Genomic DNA, 21,319 nt, shown 5'->3' on the forward strand with positions numbered 1-21,319 from the left:
TGAAAACAGCTCATAAGTTAAAAAAACAAAACAAAAAAACAAGCAACAGATACAATAAGAGGTATCTGAACACCAGAATATCCCAGAATCTCAAAAGCAGTGAGGCATATCGTTAGCAATGCTAAGAGGTGTATTCATGGCTTTAAATGTTTATATTAAAAAACAAGAACACTTCACAATAAAAAATCTAATTTTCCACCTGAAGAAGCCATTAGAAAAGAACAAAATAAACCCAAAGTGCACAGAAGAAAGAAAATGATAAATATATGAGAAAATCAAATGACAGATAAATGATAGAGAAAACCAACAACCTAAAAAGTTGAATATTTTTAAAGTTTAATAAAATTGAGAAACCACTAGAAAAGGACACAAAGGGAAATTGCAGAGATGTAATTTAATAGGAAAATGAGAGTCATCATTAAAGAAAAAAAAAGAAATCCACTGTCAGACAATAGATTCAGTATCTGTAAACAAGTCTCCATCTATAATATGTAAAGAACAGCTTACAAGGTAATGTTTAAAAATCCAGATTAAAAAGAGGCAAAATCCTTAGATTTTCTAAAGTAGCAGCGTATATGAGCATATATATATATATATATATATATATATATATATATATATATATATATAGTGTATGTATATATAATATATGTGTGATAAATAGGTTAATAGGTGATCATCAACATTATTATTCATTGGGGAGATGAAAATGTAAAGCACAATAAAATTTACACCTAATTTTATGTTGTAATAACTAAATTTTTGAAAAATGCAAAGCATACAGACGTGTAACTCATATGGATTCCTGTGGTTTTAAATATTACAAATATCTGGAAATCTGTTTAATATTCATTATTCTCATGATAATGGTTACCTAATGATTTAGGAATGCCACTCCCACATATTTAGTCTTACATAATTAACACATATGAGCAATCAGCAAGTAACACAGTATATCTTTACCATGGCTCCATTCTGAAAAGAACACACACATTTTGATGTTAGTAGGAAAAGGCGTAGATATGTTGTAAGAGTGCATACACGTGACACCCAACCATGTTAAAAGGAAGGAGTTCATGTTCTACTCACTAAGGCCCAGACTTGTCATAGTGAGCAAATAACGTCATGCACGAAAACTTTGAGGACCGTTAAACTCGTTTATGACATCAGCCTGGATGCCTAGCTTATCATCCAAACTGAGCTTGTTTCATAGGCAACAGGTGCTAAAGATGAGTACAGTTTCCACTGATGGTTGGTCCGCACTCCCGAGGAATACCAGGAAACAAGTGATCCAAAGAAGCCCCCAATGACCACAATCCTCTGTTTCTCAAATAGCATAATTCTCAGAATCTTTATCTTCAAAGACCCACAATCTCCAAACAGAACTGTCCAAACTACACTAAATTAACCAGTTTCGTTTGTTCTGATCTTTAGCTTCACATTAAAATATCCAAAATGCGTCAGCCGCATAGTGTCTGGCTGTCAGGTTGTTGTTTTTCAGACTGGGAATTTCTGGGGCTGTTTTAGATGTGCTAAGAGGTTTCTGTCTGAGTCTGCGCAGATGAGGGAGGTAAGAACGCTTCTCTTGGCCCATGTGGTCTCTGCTGGCCCCGTCCAATGTAGGGGATAACGGAGCCCACTGCTTATGCAGCCCATTGGCAGGGTCTCGGGATTAAAGTGTGATTTATTTATAGAAAACCTGTTTCTCACTGCTAAGTAGATAAATAAATCAATGAAGAGATCAATGTTTTATGTTTGCTCTGCTTTCCACTGTTTATTTCTCCTCTGGAGAAATCATTTCTAGGGCTTTTCTCTTGAGAACCACGTGGTTATGGTCCTCCACTAGCAAAACTGCATGGATTGCCCATGTGCTGAGGATGGCCCATTTTGTGTCAGGCTCCTTGCATCTGTTTCTTGGTTGAAGCCCTCAGATTAAGTTCCCAGTGAGGGGAGAGCCAGAAGTGGCGTTTTTGCTGTTTTTGGTAGCAATTTAACTGAGAAGTACTTGAAGAACCTAATTCAATGCAGTTCCATGTCTGTCACCGCAGCATCCATGGGTTTATACAGATGGAGAGGAGCTATGGGAAAGGACATCATGGGGAGCCATGCCACCTCTGTATGGATTCTAGTGTCTGAAGCTAGATACGCTGACGTCAAATGAGAACTGGAAGTCAGGCGATGGCTGCGATGGCTGCGATGGCTTCTGGAGGACCGTCATGGATCTGAAAGAGAATGGAAAGCAGAGTCAGTTATGTGCTCATGAGATGACATTGAGCTACACAGCAAAAATTAAAACAGAAAAAACCCCATAAATATAAAAGGAGTGACCCAGGGTCCGTGATTTTTTTTTTTTTTCTTTATGGTGTTTGGCTAGAAAAAGTTGCAAGGACAAGTGTCATTTGAGATTAGGGCAGACAGACACAGCCAGCAAGAGTTCATTCAGGAAAGGAAAAGAAGCCACAAGTGAAAATGGTCTCAAACATAGCCGCCCAGTACATGGCCTACATTGCTCTGACACATTTCAATCCAAGGGCACCTGTGAATGGGAGTTTATGTCTTTCCAGGGTCCTGTTCTTATGGTGTAGGAAAATGCAAAACTATTTAACGAGTTTCTTAGATGATACAGGGCTTGTTTTCCAGCTAATCATGGTGGAAACCCCACCAGGCATCTTTCTTTGTGTGCGGCAACTTAAAAAACACTCAGTAGGATACCATACAGTGCGCTGTACTTTTGCCGCATGTGTGGTTGTGTTGAAAGGAATTTTTATGACAGTTCCATAAACAAATGTGTATCATGGTTTGAATTATGGAGACAAAATCTACGTGTGAGTATGCCTATATTTTCGTGAGTTCCAAGGATACCAGAAATGGTAACTCCCGGGGCTCTGAGTAACAGTAAAATGTGGGTATAGTGTGGCCCCAGGTATATTGCTGCCTGTAAGGGAACTTCATTAAGTGTGACAGTTTGAATGGAAAGTGTCATCTAGAAACCTGTGTGTGACACTTGATGCCCAGATGATGGCGCTGTTCGCAAAGGCTGTTGAACCTTCAGGAGGTGGAGGATCACTGACAGAAGTAGGTCTTTAGAGGCCAGGCTTGAGTCTCTACAACCTGGGCCCACTTGCTGTCCACACTGTGTTCTAAAGAGTGTGGGTGTGATGTGACCCCTAAGCTTCAGGTCCTGTCACCATGCCTTTGCCACTGTTATGGAACACATCTCCTTAAACTATGAAGTGGTTGAGCAAATGTCCTTGTTGTGTACTTGAGCATATTTTGGATATATGCCTAGAAGTGGTATAGCTGCATCTTGAGGAAGCGCTATTCCTAATTGTATGAGAAAGCGCCAGATTGCTTTCCAGAGTGGTTGTACAAGTTTACATTCCCACCAGCAATGGAGGACGGTTCTCCTTTCTTTACATCCTCCCCAGCATGTGTTGTTACTTAAGTTTTTGATCTTAGCCATTCTGATGGGTGTAAGGTGAAATCTCAGGGTCATTTTGATTTGCATTTCCCTGATAGCTCAACCATGTTTGTAGGAGCTTTATTTGTAATAGCCAGAAGCTGGAAACAACCCAGATGTCTTTCAGTTGAGGAATAGAGAAAATGTGCACTTACACAATGGAATACTACTCAGCAATTAAAAACAAGGAAATCATGAAATTTGCAGGCAAATGGTGGGATATAGAAAAGATCATCCTGAGTGAGGTATTCCAGAAGCAGAGGACATACATGGTATATACTCACTTATAAGTGGATATTAGACATATAATATAGGATAATCATACTAAAATCTGTACACCTAAAGAAGCTAATAAAGAAAGAGGCCCCTGGGTAAGATGATCAATACTCATTCAGAAAGGGAAATGGGATGGACATCTGAAGAGGGAGAAAACAGGGAACAGGACAGGAGCCTACGACAGAGGGAGTCTGAAAGAGTCTACTCTGCAGAGTATCAGAGCAGAGGCTGAGACTACTAGCCAAACTTTGGACAGAGTGCAGGGAATCTTATGAAAGAAGGGAGAGATAGAAAGACCTGGAGTGGACTGGAGCTCCATAAAGAGAGCAACAGGACCAAAAAATCTGGGCACAGGGGTCTTTTCTGAGACTGATACTCCAACCAAGGACTATACATGGAGATAACCTAGAGCCCCTGCACAAATGTAGCCCATGGCAGTTCAGTGTCCAAGTGGGTTCCCTAGTAATGGGAACAGGGATTGTCTCTGACATGAACTCAGTGGCTGGCTCTTTGATCACCTCCCCCTAATGGGGGAGCAGCCTTACCAGGCCACAGAGGAAGACAATGCAGCCGCTCGTGATGAGACCTGATGAGCTAGGGTCAGATGGAAGGGGGGGAGGAAGACCTTCCCTATCAGTGGACTGGGGGAGGAACATGGGTGGAGAAGAGGGAGGGAATGTGGGATTGGGAGGGAACGAGGGAGGGGCTACAGTTGGGATACAAAGTGAATAAACTGCAATTAATAAAAATTAATTAATTAAAAAAACTATGAAGTGGAACAAATCCTTCTCCCCTTTCCACTAGTCCTTCTTGGGATTTTGACACTGTATGCAGAAAGTAGCTAATAGGGACACCATGGAAAGAAGAGGAATTCTGGTTGTGGCCCCAGCACAGCAGGGATGGTTGAAGGTTGTCACAGGGCTCTGTAGCTACAGGAACCACCAGAAGCAGTGGACAAAAGGCTGGGCACATGTAATTGATTGTTTGCTTGAAGAGGTAAAGGAACTTACACCAACGAACTCAGGATTCAGGTACACTCGGCATATTCCTGAGATCTACGCCTCCTGATGCTGGCTGCATTGCCCCTTTTGAGCCCAGAGCCTGTACCAAATATGACAGCTCGACACATTTGCACCAGGATTTAATTTACTCTCCAACTTTTGGGGTCTTTTGAATATTTTCCTTGTCAACACATATGGTTTCTCAAAGTTGATCAGTATATCATAGGTGAGAGGAGGTCCCTTTCTGTTATCAGGAGAGAATGTTGATCATACTTGCAATCTGTGGGAGGGGTTTCTGCCTCCCACAGTGCCTTCAGTCTCTTGACTGTAATGCCTGATAGACTAAGATCAGAAAGGAGAGGAGAACCTCCCCTATCAGTGGACTTGGGGAATGGCATGCATGCAGAAAGGGGAGGGAGGGTGGGATCGGGAGGGGAGGAGGGAGGGGCTTATGGGGTGATACAAAATGAATAAAGGGTAATTAATAAAAAATTAAAAACAAAACCAAAATCATCTGGCACCACTCTGTTTCTTATGGTTTCCTGCAGTTTCTGCTTTGTGACTGTGGTTTCAGAATTATTTGGTGCACACATTTATATGAACATTTTATCTTTGTTCAGTGTGAATTGAAACTTTTTAGTAATGCATTCTTTTGTTTTGCTCCTTGGAAGCATTGTGTGCATTTGTTTGGCCTGTCCCTGTATCTTTAGATTTTCCCAATCACTTGGTTTTTAAATACATCTCTTCCCTATGGTATAAACTTCTCTATGAACAGTAATCTAAGAAAACCTTTTATTTTTAAAATTTTTTAAAATAATTTATTCACTTTATATCCCGATTGTAGTCCCCTCCCTTGTCTCTTCCTGGTGCCACTCTTCCTCCCTCTTCCCCCCATTCTTCTCCTATAGTCCACAGAAAGGGGGGAGCTTCTCCTATACCATCTGACCCCAGCCTATCAAGTCTCATCAGGACTGTCTGGATCCTCTTCCTCTGTGACTTGCAAGGCCACCCAGCCAGGAAGAAGTGTTTGAAAAGGAGGTAAATGAGTCCATGTCAGAGACAGCCCCTTCTACCCTTACTAGGAGACCCACATGGAGACTGAGCTGCCTATTAGCTGTATTTGAGCAGGGGGTCTAAGTCATTCCCATACTTGGGCCATGGTTGGTACATCTCTGAGGCCCTACTGGGCCCAGGTTTGTTGGCTTTGTTGGTCTCCTTGTAGACCTTCTGTTGCCATGCCCTGGTCCTTCTATCCCCCCACTCTTCCATAAGACTTCCTGTGCTCTGCCCAAAGTTTGACTGTGAGTCTCAGCATCTACTTCAATCCCCTGCTAGGTAAGGTCTTTCAGAAGACACCTATGGTAGGCTTCCATCCCTCTCCCTCTTTTCAACAGCTTCTGGTGTCTATTCTATTTGTCCTTCCAAATGAGGCTCCTTCTTATTATTTAGTTTCTTTAGGTTGGTGGATTTTATTTTGGTTATTCTGTATTATATAGCTCATATCTGCTCATAAACAACTATATTCTATGCATGTCTTTCTGGTTCTGAGTTACCTCATTCAGGATGATCTTTTCTAGTTCTACCCATTTGCCTGCAAATTTCATGATTTCCTTGTTTTTAATAGCTGAGTAGTATTCCATTGTGTAAATTTACCACAATTTCTGTATCCATTCTTCAGCTTAGGCACATTCAGGTTGTTTCCAGATTCTGGCTATTACAAATAGAGCTGTTGTGAACATAGTTGAGCAAATGTCCTGTTGTATGGTGGAGCATCTTTTGAGTATATGCCCAGGAGTGGTAACACCCATTCATGTTAAAAGTCTTGGAGAGATCAGGGATACAAGGTACATACCTAAATATAGTAATGGCAATTTATAGCAAGCCTATAGCCAACATCAAACTAAACAGAGAGAAACTTAAATCAATCCCACTGAAGTCAGAAATGAGACAAGGCTGCCAGTCCTCCCTAACTCTTCAATATAGTACTTGAAGTCCTAGCTAGAGATATAATACAATTAAAGAAAATCAAAGGAATACAAATTTGAAAGGAGGAAATCAAAGTATAGCTATTCACAAATGATATGAGAGTATACATCAATGACCCCAAAAATTCTACCAAGGTACTCCTACAGCTAATAAACACTTTCAGCAAAGTGGCTGGATACAAAATTAATTAAAAAAAAATCAGTAGCCCTCCTGTATACAAAAGAGAAACTGGCCGAGGAAGGAAATAAGGAAACAACACCCTTCACAATAACTACCCCCACAAAACCCATAAAGTATCTTGATGTAATTCTAACCAAGCAAGTGAAATACTTATATGAAATCCTTTTATTAATCACTGACTTTTACCGCTTTGTACTTATTCATTGACTATAGATTTTATGTTACGCTTACTGAATTTTTAAATTCAGATTTTCAGTGCCCCATTCCCTATGAGTGTTTATTTCCTTATTTCACTGCTAATTGTATTTGGGCAGCTGTAGTTGTTTATCCTAGAGGTTGCCATTACCATCATAGGATAGAATGGCTGTAGTCTTATTTCTCAACTGACCGTCTGCCCTCGGCTTTTTCAAATTCTGGTGATGTCTTGTCATTTCTGACCTGGTAACCATTGAGCAAGTGACTTCTCATTTCTTGTTCCATGTTCTCCATGTTCTCATTCTGTTTCTTTCCCTTTGGTGGTTGTGGGGTCACAGCAAGATCTAGGCAGAGGACTAGTGTGTAGAATTTCCTGAGTTCTTACATTTTTAAGATCTTGTTTTTTACATTCATTCTTGCAGGATAATTTGGCTAACTTTTTTTTTTCAATTTGGCTTTTTATTAAATTCTTCTGAAACCACTTTCCTTACGGTTCTCTTTGCTGTGATGTTTGCAGTCTCTCTCCTGTATTCACCTCCTCTGTAGGTGATGTAGGCATTTTGTCTAGACACTTAGAAATTATTTTTCTTTAAAGTCAAGTACACATATTTAGATTGTGTGTAGGACTTGAACATTTGAGATCAATTTTATAAATATCAGCTGTTTTTTCAATATTTAAAGTCATTGATATTTAATTTTAACAGATGCGTTAAATGGTTTGTATTATATGTTTTTAATTTGATGACTTTAATAGTACTCATGTTACATTTTCTTTACTTTTTATATATATTTTATTGTCTATCTAAATAGATATAATTTATTGTTCAATTTATTGTCTGTGGTTTTTTTCTATTAGAGTTCTCTGATTTGCTCTTTATTTTAAAGACTTTTTTGTTGGTTCCTCCCCCCCAAGTCTAAAGCATTTCTCTTTCACAACTGGCTCTCTTAAAATGCTTCACATTTCTGATTTAAACACTTTATCTCATAGCTGCTTATGGCTGCTCCAGGGTGATTATGGCTGCTCTAAGGTGTGCTGCATCCTTTGCTTTCTGTCATGCACAGGGAGTTTGTATCAGGCTTTCTGTACTGTCTTTAAGTAGTTTCACAGACAAGTTTGCTTGAAGTGTGTGTGTGTGTGTGTGTGCCTGTGTGTGCATCATTTGAAATATTTTGTGATTTAATTCTCTCAAGTAGTAGTTAGGGACTTTTAAGTGGACTGAGTTTTTGTGTATCTTAGTTCAAGAGGCAGAGATCTGTCATTGGTATATCAACATAATTTCTCTAATTGATGGGATCTCTTTTAGTATGTGTGTAGTGGATTGTCTGATTTTAAAATCCTTTTTTTTTCCCCTCCTGTTTGCTTCTGAAGATTTCATTTGCTCCTGTTTCCTCGCCTGTGATGATATTGAGCCCTCAAGGGCTCTCCAAGTTGCTTTTCTTTCACTTATGAGTTGTGTTCACCCGAAGATGACATTTCCAAAGCCCCTTCCTTTATCAGGACTCTCTGGTATTCTAGGAAGCAAATGTTTTTCTTGACATTTTTTCATGTGTCTATAATCACTTTTAGATTAGTTCTATTGATATTCTGCCATTACTGGGCTCCTGATCTTACTGTATGGTTTTATAAAGAAAATGTGGATGGCTTGAACACATCTGTGATGTTTCTTGGTGCTCATGTGCAGAACTTTCTTTAGCTTGAGTGTCAGGTGAAGTTGGCTGTGGAATGGATGGAACATTTCAAGTTCTGTGGCATCAACCACAGGATTTCCAGTTATCTGAGTGTTTCCTGAGAGCATTGGCAAAAGGCCAAGAAGACACCAGAGCTTGAGCAAGTAGAGGGATAACACCACAGTGGTTGTTCACTGTGATGAGGGAACGTGCAAGAGAACCCACACACATGTATGTGTGTGTATACATATATGTATGTGTGTACATATACATATATGTGTGTACATGTATGCGTATATATATATGTGTGTGGGTGTGTGTGTACTTTTTGAGAGGCTCATTAGCCATCCATGGAAATGTCTACATGAAAAAAAAATAGATGTATTAATTCAGAGCTCAGGGGAAATGTTGGGCCCGAGATTTATTATTTGAACTGTAGCAACACACCAATCAAGTTTGCTCATGAGACTGAATGAGTCAGAGAGCCTGTAAGGGAAAGTAAACCAAAAAGACACTTGACCATTGGATTGGATGTACTAGAGTACACAAGGGTACAGATTCTTGCAGTTCGAGTTGAAAAATATTGAGCTACCTAAGAGAAATATGAGGATCAAATGATGATTGGTGGGCTCAAAACAAAATGAAATTGCCTAGATTTTTTTGTGTAACAAACTCTCTAAAGGCACGGGTATAAAAGAATCACATATCCATATGTTATTGGATGGATACCAAAGCTGAGCCTGTAAAAGTGATTTTGCATCATGTAGGCCTGCTTCCTTATTAGAGTTGAATTTTCTTCAGTGTCCCATGATTTCAGTTCTGAGACGGTCTTAGCTATCTTTCTGTTACTTTGGCAGAGCACCATGACCAAGACAACGCATGGAAGAAAGCATCTAATGGAGCCTTACATTTTCAGGTGGTGAGTCCACTGACCATCAGAGGGGGGAGCACGCGGTAGGCAGGGAGGCACGTTGTTGGAGCAATAGCTGAGAGTTTACATCTGAAGGAGGGGGGAGGGAGGAAGGGAGGAAGGGAGGGAAACAGAGAGCACTAACTAGGAATGGACTCTGATTTGAAACTTTAAATCCCACCCTCAACCTCCTCCAACAAAGCCACACCTCTTAATCCTTTCCAAACAGTTCCAACTGGGGCCAAGCTTTCAAATATATGAGCCTATGGGAGCCATTCACAGTCAAAGCACCAGAGACCCTGATTGGAAAAGACAGCTCTGACTCTGGGCCTTATTCTCATATCAATGTCAGTATAGTTTGGCAAGTAGATCCATGTGATGCTTTTAAAGTATACAGTTACAAACAGAAGATTGTCCTACGCACCCATATTCTATCAGACAAACAAATGTCCAGTGGACTGTGCGTGAGGTCAAAGTCAAAGAGAAGAACATACATCCTAGCTTTGGTGGTCTTAATTATATAATACAGAATCGTCTGGAGAAAACAAGAAACATCTAGAGCATGGGAATGCAAATTCAATATCTGTACTGCATCTTTAGGAAATTACACAAGATATTAAACATACAAACAAAAATACAAGTGAATTCTATAATCATTGCACTAGGAGGCAGCTGACAACCCAACCCAGCTTCCAGATGGGAAAGTAGACAAAGCTTTAGATCCAAGGAGGAAAGTAAATCTGGGGCAGAAACAGCTGGCTGCAGATGTCAAAAGAGTGGATGGCGTCACTGTTGTCAAAGGAAGTGACACATGCTGAGATAGAAGGCAGATGAGCTCCTGTGATGGTGAGAAACCAGAAACAGCTTTTGGCTTCCTGATTTGGAGTTGGTTCTGAGGAGCAGAGAAACGAAGCAAAACTATCCACACAGTCACTGGGTGGGGTTTCGCCTTTCTGAAACCCACGCTCCTTCTTCTTAGAATGCACTGAGTCAGTCAGTGCTGAACAAAGTCTCACCTACAGCTTGGTTCACATCAAACCATCCAGCAAGCAAACTGGCTTCCCAGACCTTCTGTGTGAGCCTCCTGTTGATACTTTAATCAGGAAAACTCACTTCCGTTGGGGTTATTGAACGACAGTGATCGCTTCATATAGTCTGGAGAATAATCCGTGATATACATGTTTTTGGTTTTGAATGAGTGAGTTTATTAATTAAAAAGCAAGTAAAAGTAAAAGCATGCATACAAAGAGACAGACAGACAGAAAAGATAGGAAATTAGGTACTCAAAACATGCAGCAGACTGACTGCAGAAGCCTGTTTGAGCTTGTAGGTGTATCTCTCTATGGAAACACCTCATCTTGCATTTTCTGGGAAAGGATACCCCTGTACAGTGTTCTCCCTTTGCAGGCAGGTTATTTTTAACTTCCAGATACAGTTTTCTTCTGCAAGAATCTGCTCTGTGTATGTGCAGTATTTGACCTGCTGAATACTTTAAAATTTTTATTTTTATTATTTGTAATTATGTTGTATGTCTGTGTGTATGTGCCAATTTATTTATTGGAGTGCAGGTGTCCATTAGCCAAGATCCCCGTGGAGCTGGCGTTACATGTGGTTATGAGCCACTGGATATGGGTGCTGGGAAGTGAACCTGGGTCCTCTGCAAGAGCAGGCCACCGTGCTCTTAAACACTGTGCTATCTCTCCATTCCCCTTAGTGGTTATATTTTAATGTATAATCTGCCCATAATGTTTAAAAAAGGTGTCTGCCTCACTTGGCAAGTCAGTAGAAAGAACAGTTGTTTTCATAATTTTTGATTTATTATGTGATTAGATATTGAACATGACTGTATAGGTAAGTTCCTGGGAAGTTGGAAGGATTAGGTATGAACGCAGAGATAACTCAGACACAGCTTAGTGAGAGCAAGTGAGCTGTTCAGAAGATAGATGCTTTGAGCAGAGTGAGAGGGCCTGAATCAGTCCCTGTGTGTTTAGGAAAGGCATGAAAGTGAAGATGAGGTCTGAATACGACTTGAAGAAGTTTTAGGGCAATGGAAGAAGGTAGCTGCAGATTGCATTTAGGCTTTGAGGAGTCCTTTGTGGTTTATAAAGAAACCACTTAGAAATGGGTTCCTATTTTCTTTAATTGAAAAGGGTTTCCCTGAGGTAAATGCAAGAGGTTTGCTCACAACGAAAATTGTGGAAACTATTAGGTGGAAGTCAGTGCAAGAGGCAGAGAAGGAAGATTTCGAAGAGGGACTTCCCCGTCCACACGTCTGTGGAGGTGACTGCTCAGAAATGTGAAGGCAGAGCAGCCACCACTAAGAAGGGTCAGATAGTCTCCTGAACTGAGAATGCCTTCTGCTGGCCTTGCCTCAAGAGAAGGAAGTCTATGGTGGCATCCTCAAAGACCAGAACCCTGGGGAAACACAGACTTGCTTAGCTATGGGAAGAGCAGCTATACACATCTCTGTGGGTAAGGTGCTGTGTAAAAGTTCAAGGCCATTGAGAGAGAGAGAGTGAGTGAGAGAAAGAGAGAGAGAGAGAGAGTGAGTGAGTGAGAGAGAGAGAGAATAAATGATTATGAGCTGCAAAGACTGGTTACATTAAATTCTCTAGCGTGCGTCAAAAGTAGACTTTTGCCAATAGTGCCATATTAGGGCGTCCTTCAAGTTGCAACGTCAGTAGAGATGACACATTCTAAAGTTTATCTTTAATGAAGAATGATTGACAGGTAAAGCTGGTATGTATTCTAGATTCATCATTTTGATCTCTGTGTACACCTGGAAGTAATCACCCCAATCTTGCCAATTAACACATCCACCCCGATATCAGATATCAAACGGCACACTTGCTGACTAACATCCGTATCAGCATTTCCTTTTTAGCAACATTAAACAATTGTGATCTTGATCTTGCATTAACTGGGTTAACACGTTCTCTATGAAGCCTTGTTTGTTTCTGTTGGCAGATAGCATTAGAAGGCTCTAGTTTAGGCGGTGTGAAAGCATTTGAACCCCATTAAAATACAACTATCTCCACGCTAACCTCCTTTGAAGATGCTTTACAAAGCGAAGGGAGATGGCAAGCAGTCTCACTATTCACTCAGCTAATAGGGCACAGGGAGTCGGGATCCACTCTTCTTGAGCGTTTGCTCAGCAGAAATTGAGGGAGGCAGAAATTGAGGGAAGAATTCCTAAAACCTAAAAATAGATAAGTAAACACAGCCCTCTTTGAGATAAAGCATCTTAACTTTTCTTTTCCTCTACTTATGATACTAAAATTCAAATTGCTCCTTCGACACTGGGCATAAGTAGGAAACAGAAAGTTCGTTGTAAAAATAAATAAATAAGTAAAAACAGGAGAGGAGAGCACACACAGGATGGCTTTAAAGACCTGGAGTTGGCACCCTGAGTGATCATAACTGGTCACTCACCTTGCCAACAGCCCTGCTTCAGGGAGATTCCCCAAATCCACTTCTGTTCTTAACCTCATCAACAGAGTCTGAAAGTAAGCAGCGTCTTCAGGCACAAGCAGTTTAGTAGTATTTCCCAGCATGCAGTCTGTTCCATTACAAGACGAGTAATGTATAAGTGTGAGCACTGGATTTTAGAGCATATTCCAGCACTGCAGAATTCCCTTGTGTAGATGACACAGTCAGCTGGGCATGGTTCATAGTGACCAAGTACTCATTCCTTCCAACTGCTCACTAGTGGGAAAGATGCCTTCCCAAGGAGCCATCAATAGCTGGGGGTCACTGAGGTTTCTCTGAGGTACTGCAATATGCTGCTTAGCAGTGGGGGGGGGCATTCTGAGAAGTGTGTCTTTTGGCAGTTCAGTCACTGTGCGAATATCAGCAGATGTCCAAACCTAGACGCATCAATCATGCTGCTGTGGTTTGAATGAGAAGTGTCCTCCATTGGCTTGTTTCAGAACACATGATCCATCATTAATGACGCTGTTGGGGATGGCTATGGAATCTTTAAGACGCAGAGCGTTGCTGTAGAGAGTATACACCACTGGGGGATGGGCTCTGAGGTCTGTTTATTTGTCAACCCAGCCCCTACTTCCTGTTCTTTTGCTCCACTTGCAGTATGTAGACAAAATGTTATTACTCAGCTTCCTGATGCCAGGTCCGGTCCCTGCTCCTGCCTCCATACCTTCCCTGCCATGACACTCTGAATCCCTTCTGGAATAGTAAGCCAAACTCCTACTTCCTTAAGCTCCATCCATTAGAGTATTTTATCACACCAATCCACATGCAACCAAGCAGCTCACTCTAAAATCACAAGGAAAGAACACACTCAACATTGCCATTCAAAACATCCAACAACACACATGTCGACCAGTAACAGTCATTCATCATATCCATTAAGCATCATGTGTTGAAGCTGAGTGTGAGGGGTTCTGTTGCAGACTGGCTGCTCCGCAGGCTTCTTTGCCAGCATCAGCACAGACGTGGGCACATTGTGTGCTGCCCTCAGGGGGCATTAGCACAACTCTTGTTGGCTCTATGGAGACTTAGTTTTGTGAAAGAGCAATGGCAGCTCTCCTCCATGCTCTCCAGCTTCCTGGCTCCTTACGTGGTGTCACCTCTTGCTACTGAGATGCCACTCAACACTCGCTGCCTCAGCACCCAGGGGGACCCCTCCCACAGCAACATCAAGTCGTTTGCTCTGGAACTGTGAGCTAAGTACATCTTTTTATAGAGCAATAAACCTTGGGTATTTTGTTATAAAAATTGAAACGGACGATAACAAACACCTCTCCCAGAGGACAAGCTGGTGAGGACAATGAGAGAGAAAACTTCCACTCTGGTGGTGGGTGGAGACATTCACAAGCATATGGAGACAGCACTTAGCTGCCCTGATTGACAGAGGTAATGATAACCATGTTAAGTTGCATAGTGAATTAATTGATCATGACTAGCTGAATGTTCATTAACTTATTATACATTATGTGGCAACAAGAATTATTTCCTTTGCTCAATATGTAATATGCAAAATGTTAGAAATGTGACCTTAAATTGTGGGAAAGAATCAGAACCCTTCTCACCCACAGTCTAAGCAATCCCTCTCCCTTAGTTTTCCCGAACAGTGTGATAGGATGGTTCCTAGAAGCTAAACCAATTCTTGAGGTCTCCATCAGCTCTGAAGGATGTGGACACTCCTGAGACAAGCCTTGAGCTGGTTTCTCCCTCACTGTGGAGGAGGGAGGGCTCCCTCTTTGCCTGTCCTCACTATTGCTATGCTCCCTGCTCTGCCTCCTGTGATTAATTGCCGCCTCTCTATGCCTCCAGCTCCCTGCAACATTAGGATGCAGCATAACACAATGCAATGTGGTGTCTGTACAAGCGTGGCCTGCGGGGCACGGTCACAGGAGGCTGGAGTAGCTTGGTCTCCCTTTGTTTCTGGTATCTTAGGATGAGCCTTATTGTTAATTATTTGTTTATTGTAATAGACTCTGAGTTTTTTCCTGCCAAGTAAGATTCGTGGGACGTCTTTGACATTAGGAAATTCCATGACTCCTGTATGATCATTGCCATGAATGTGCAAGTAAAAATGCAGTTGGTCATAATGTATGCAAAATATGGGTTATATAACTTGAATTATTCATCAGAAATAGATTTTCAGTACAGTGAGTGATCGTACACTTGACAATAAGTGATAAATAATGGTGATTTTGATAAATTCTCTTGGATGGATGGCTCATGGCAATGCATAAACACTGGGAAGGCACTCCATCTTACACTGAGATCACTACCCCAATACAAACCAAACAGATGCTGTCACTTGGCATTTGCTGTTAACGGCAAGATTCTAATATCCAAAGCAAAGAGCTATGATTAAAATTCAGGAGCAGCGCTGGGCTTTGAACAAGTTTCAGGATGGGCGATACTCTGGAGCTCTGGCCTCATGCTAGACTCTTCAGTGGGAGTCATGAGGCTCCACAGCACACCACAGACATGTCCACCTGTGCTTAACTCCAAGGAAGGAGAAACTTCAGTTCTCTGTGTGGCGGAGTGGTTGTGATGTGGGTGTATTAAAACATCACAGGTAATGAAACCACTGCTGGGGCCACAGGATAAAACCAAAGGCAGACTTAATATGTTCTGGAATTCTGATATCAACCACAAAGGGTCAACCAAAGAACATGTGCAGTCATGCTATTCCTGTGCTATTTTATTTGTGTCTATCAGGCAGACATTAATGCAAAGTATTTAATATATATGCTAAGAAAAAGATAAAACATACAGTAATCATTTTCAAAAATTGATATGCCCAACCCTGTAATGTTATAGGCAGCTTATTGGGATAACTTAATATCCTATCAATTTTTCATAAGAGAAAAATATTGAAGATGAATTTTAAAAGTAGCTAAGGACACAGTTTTCTCTCTTCCTTACCCAAATCCCTTTTCATTCTCTTCCTCTTCAGAGTCTTGGGTCCTGCCTTGCACTGCCGCCCATGGCTGCCTCCTGTGTCTGTATCCCCAGTGCAGCGTCTGTGATGTGGCTCACCTCCCCTCACATGGCCTGCAGCTGAGCGAAGGCTTGTTCCCCCGTGCCTACTGTGTCCATAATCTGCCTGCCTTTCTAATCAATAGGTCACCGACGCTAGATGCACAGAGATCACTGAATTCAATTTTTCACCACTTGGAAAGACTTGGTACCTACGTGGACATCTGAACAACCTGTCTTAGGTGCTGGGGCTCCTCATCTGTATGGAGAGTGAAGGACTTGCTGTTCTTACTGTGGATGGATTGCAGGGCTTTGATTCCAGCTGTGACTCACATAGTGAGGGACCTCACAGCCAGAAAGGAGTGGTCAGTTGCAGGTTGCATTGTCCAAACCATGTTGAATGTCATCTATAGAATGGTATAGATGTAGACCGTCAGCCATCTTCATACTTAAACAGTGAAACAGCTGCACACATTCCTACTAAAATCAGACATAGACTAGGAATACACAGTATATACTTGACCTTGTCCTGTAAGCTTTAAAACTCTGCTAAGACTTGAAGGTAGAGGAAAACCAAAAGGAATAAACCAAAAGAGACACACCAGACAGAAAGAATACAAAATCTCAAAGACATTCTATGATAATATTAGTAAAGTATATAGGGAATCTACCAAAATCAAGAAAGTGCTCAGGAGGAAAAAAATAAAATAAAAAAATGTATGTGATAATACGGACATTACATTAAAACCATATACCTTGAATAACAGTAAAATATTATAAATGAATTTATGCTAATGAAAGCATTAATAAAGCTGGTCAGTTTCTTCAAAAATATTTTAATGGATTGATGAAGCCAGAGAGAGGTAGAATAAGTACAAATCTTTTGAATAAACTCTATCCATGACAAAAAATTCTCAAAGGGGAAATAGTAATGATTAACATTGTTGGATCATTGTGCCAAATAATTAAGAACTTAAACATACATTCATTCTTTAAGAAAGAGAGGGCTATAGTTTAGTTCTGTACTTATTTTCTGAAGCCCAAATACTCTAATTATAAAAGTTAGCAACAAATTTCAAAGTAATAAAACTATAAGTAAGTATATATGATGAATTTAGACTCACTATAAGTGTTTTATATAATTAATATGTTACTGTAATGAATATATAAACTGCATTATATATTAATATTGTATACAATACAGTATATTAATATATTAGTTATATATCAATTAAATGAATTTATAATGTATCAATTATATATAATGTATCAGTTACATATCAATTATAATGAATTTATAATGTGTCAATTATAAATTAATATATCAATTAAATCTATATTAGTTACATAATTAATGCATAAACAGAGTTATTCCAGGATTACAAGTTTGGTTGAACACTGAAAATAATAGCTGCTAACTTAATACATTAATTGCATAAAAAATCAGTTATAGCTCAATAAAGCCTTTAAGATGAGAAAATGAATGCATGTATGAAGAAAACTTTCCACAGATTATGAACAGAAGGTGACTTTTTCAACCTTGTAAGTTACACCTACAAATGAACTGTAGCACACAACTCAGTTAAGAGAAGTTACTGAGAACTTTCTCTCTAAAATTCAGACTAGGAAAGGGATAATATTTGTTACCTACTGTATTTAGCAATAGATAAAATCATGCGTAGTCATTTAATACTAGAAAATAAATAGAACTCATAGCTATTGGCAAAGAAGACACTCACTAGCAGATAGCATAAATCCTTCTGTAGAAGATGATGATGAATCTACACATAAATCTCTATAACAGGAAAATGCACAATTGAAATCTCATAATACAAATCAGTGCATGGCAGACTTTAATTCATAAAGAGCTACCATGTCCATGGATAGGAAGATGGCTTTATTTACTTTCTTAGACAGTGCAATCACTGTCAAAAGCTAAGAAACATTCTAGGGGGAGGAATTTGTGATATTAGTTCTAAAAACATTTATGAAATTTTGAAGGCGTTTATAAAGTCTAACAAGTGGAGGAAAAGAAAGAACAAATGGTGTTTCAGCTTTCCTGGTTTCACTGTTTCACAGTGATGAGACAGGGAAGAGGAGGAGCCCAGACAGATAAAGACAAGTGTTTACATCATCACGTATCTTTAAATGACAAGCAAAGAGCACTTTTCTCCCCTCACCTGAAAAGTCATCTTGCACTTAAAAAATAATTTGAAATCAATCACTGTCCTAAACCTCAAACTCCCAAACTTTAGAAAGAAAAGAAAAACAAAATTTCTTTACAGCCTTGGAAAAAGGAAAACATTCCCGGAAAGCTTACTAAAATCTCCAACCAAAAGAGGTAAAAAATGAAAATTTAATTGCATGAGTATAAGGCTGACTTACCTGTATTCTGTTCTTGGTTCACCTTGGATGGTGGTTGGCAAGTTTAATGGAATTTCATAGGTGTGTGCTGTGGGGGAATCTTCAATACAGTTATCAGAAACAGACACTAAATCCTTAACAGCTTCATTGAGATACAGTTATCTCATGCTAAATCCAACCCACTTGAAATAGACAATTGAACATCTAGGGCTCGTACGTAGGTAGATGGATTTTATGTTTTGATCTGTTTAGTCAGCCTATGTCTTTTGATTGGAGAATTGGGGCCATTAATACTTAAAGTTGTTATTAAAATTTCTGGGTTGATTGCAGTCATTGTGTTGTTGGGCTTTGGTGTGTTACCAGTGACATTTTGTGTTCAGTGATTATAGCTTTGCTTGTTTTCTTTCTTGACTATGTTCATTCCTCTCCTCAGTTCAAAGTATTGCTTCCTGCACTTTCCGCAGTTTTGTTCTCTTGGATATAAATAATTTTTGTTTTTTATATCATGGAAAGATTTTTTTACCTTTAATTATGAAAGATAGTTTTGCTGGGCCTATTAGTATAGGTTAGCCGTCATAATTTTTAGGACATGGGATACATTTCTTTTGGTTTCTCTGGCTTTCAAAGTTTCCATTAAGAAATTGGCTGTTGTTCTGATGTGTTTTTCATTATATTAAGTCTTTTTTTTCTCTTGCAGATTTCAATACATTTTCTTTGTTCCATATGCTTAATGTTTTAACTATCATGTGCCATTGGAAATTTCTTTCCTGGCTTGTCCAATGGATGGTCTGTGTGCTTCTTGTAACTTAAGGAGTATATCTTCTTTCAGTTTAGGAAAGTTTTCTGCTATGCTCTTGTTAAAGATCTGGTCTATGCCACTGGGCAGAGATTCCTCTCCATCATCTATTCCTATTAGAGTGATTGCTGTTTTCATGGTGTCCCAAATTCCTTCATGTTCCTTTTGTATGTGTGTCCGTGTGTGTGTGCATGTGTGCGTGTGTGCATGTATGTGTGCTTATTCTTTGCTATCCCATCTAGATCTTCTATGTTATTTTACTGAAGTAATATTCTCTTCTGCTTGATCTAGTCTACTTGTAAGACTTTTGCTTGAATTATCTACTTTAGTTGGGTTGTCCAGTATTTCAACTCCAGTTTAGCTTGAGTCCCCTTTAATACTTCTGTCTCTTTATTGAATTCTCCTTCCTTCCTTCTTTCCTTCCTTCCTTCCTTCCTTCCTTCCTTCCTTCCTTCCTTCCTTCCTTCCTTCCTCCTGTTTGTGGTTTATCAAGACAGGGTTTTTCTGTGTAACTGAACCCTGTTGTCTTGCAACTCACTTTGTAGACCAGGCTGCCCTGAAACTCACAGAGGTCCACCTTTCTCTGCCTTCCACCTTCATGAATGCAGGAATTAAATATGTGCACTGCCATGTTCACAAAGTCTAATTTTAAAATCCTGGATTGTCATCATTATTTTCATCATCCTTTTATGTTTGTTTTCTTGGGCATCTCTTGGACATCTATTATCTTTAAAATCACTCTAAGTTCATTGGTTGTTTCTCTGTGTCTTCTTCATATTCCTTGAATTTTTGTGTCATAATTTTTTTTAATTCTGTGTATTGGGGATCATCCTGATAATTATCATTAGAGAAGATTTCTGTGGGATGGATAGATGTTTCATAGCAAGGGGGTAGATGTTTCATAGCAAGGTTATAAGATTAAAAAAAATAGGACTGATATAAAGATTCCACTCTTTAAGAGTTGCTGTTGGTTTATCATTATACTAAAGTATCAATTCAGTTTTCTAAATGTTCCAAGTCCCTGTAAAACGTGTCTTTTCAGTGTTGTCTGCAATGTTTATGTTTCTCACTTATAAATATGTCAATCATTACGGTTTAGTGTCTCATATACTTATTCGTCTGCTTTCAGGAAATCAAGTGCTGTGGGAACGTGCACATCTCCCACTTCAACTTTAAATTTTTCTGTTTATCCTTATAGATCTGTCTACATCTTGAAATATAAACGTCTAGAATTATTTTGCTTCCCTAGCTTATAGATTTAACAGTTTGAAATGATTCTCTTTAGACAGCTTGGCTACCACTGTGACAGCGTGTATTTTGATAACTAGAGCTTCTTCAAACACAGTGTAAAATTCAGGGTAAAATTTGAGAAAAATACTAATTCTGCGTTTGTTCGTGTGTGCTTGTCCCTGAGGAACAATGAGTGAGATTTCACCAGGGAATAAAGGATAGCACACACGTTAGGTGTATGGACCACACATCACGTTGCAACACAGACGTACATTCCAGCACACATACCACATACACACCAGGCTTTGTGCACACAGACACCACCCCCAACCTGCCACGCCACACACACAGACATAAGCACACCTTGAATCTGGCCTCCCACCCACTTCTTCTGGGGAGCCCTGGGTTGTCTGTTTTCCCTTTTAACCTTACAAGCACATGACACCAGCAGGGGCTGCTGCGCCTTCTGGTTCGGAATCTATTCGACAGACACCGGCCTGGCTGTTTGACACGGGGATATTTTCACCTTCCACATTTGTATTTTCCGGTTTTGTATACATGCACTGCAGTTTATATCTTGCAAGGACACATGTTGCAAAAGTCTACCCAGCCTGGCCTCTCTTGCTGTGTAGCTGAAACACGCCTCTCTTCACCTCTGGTGTTGACGCCTCGGATTTAAAGCTTCCCACACTGATAGTGGCCCGGGCTGCGGTGGTGCTCCCCGGGTTCCTCATCCTCACTCTCCATCTCCCTCTTTCTGAATGTTGCTTTTATTGTTACTAAAATAGCAATTTTTG

Source organism: Psammomys obesus, unplaced genomic scaffold (assembly GCF_907164565.1).
Source record: "Psammomys obesus unplaced genomic scaffold, mPsaObe1.curated_primary_1811, whole genome shotgun sequence".
NCBI classification, from domain to species: Eukaryota; Metazoa; Chordata; class Mammalia; order Rodentia; family Muridae; genus Psammomys; species Psammomys obesus.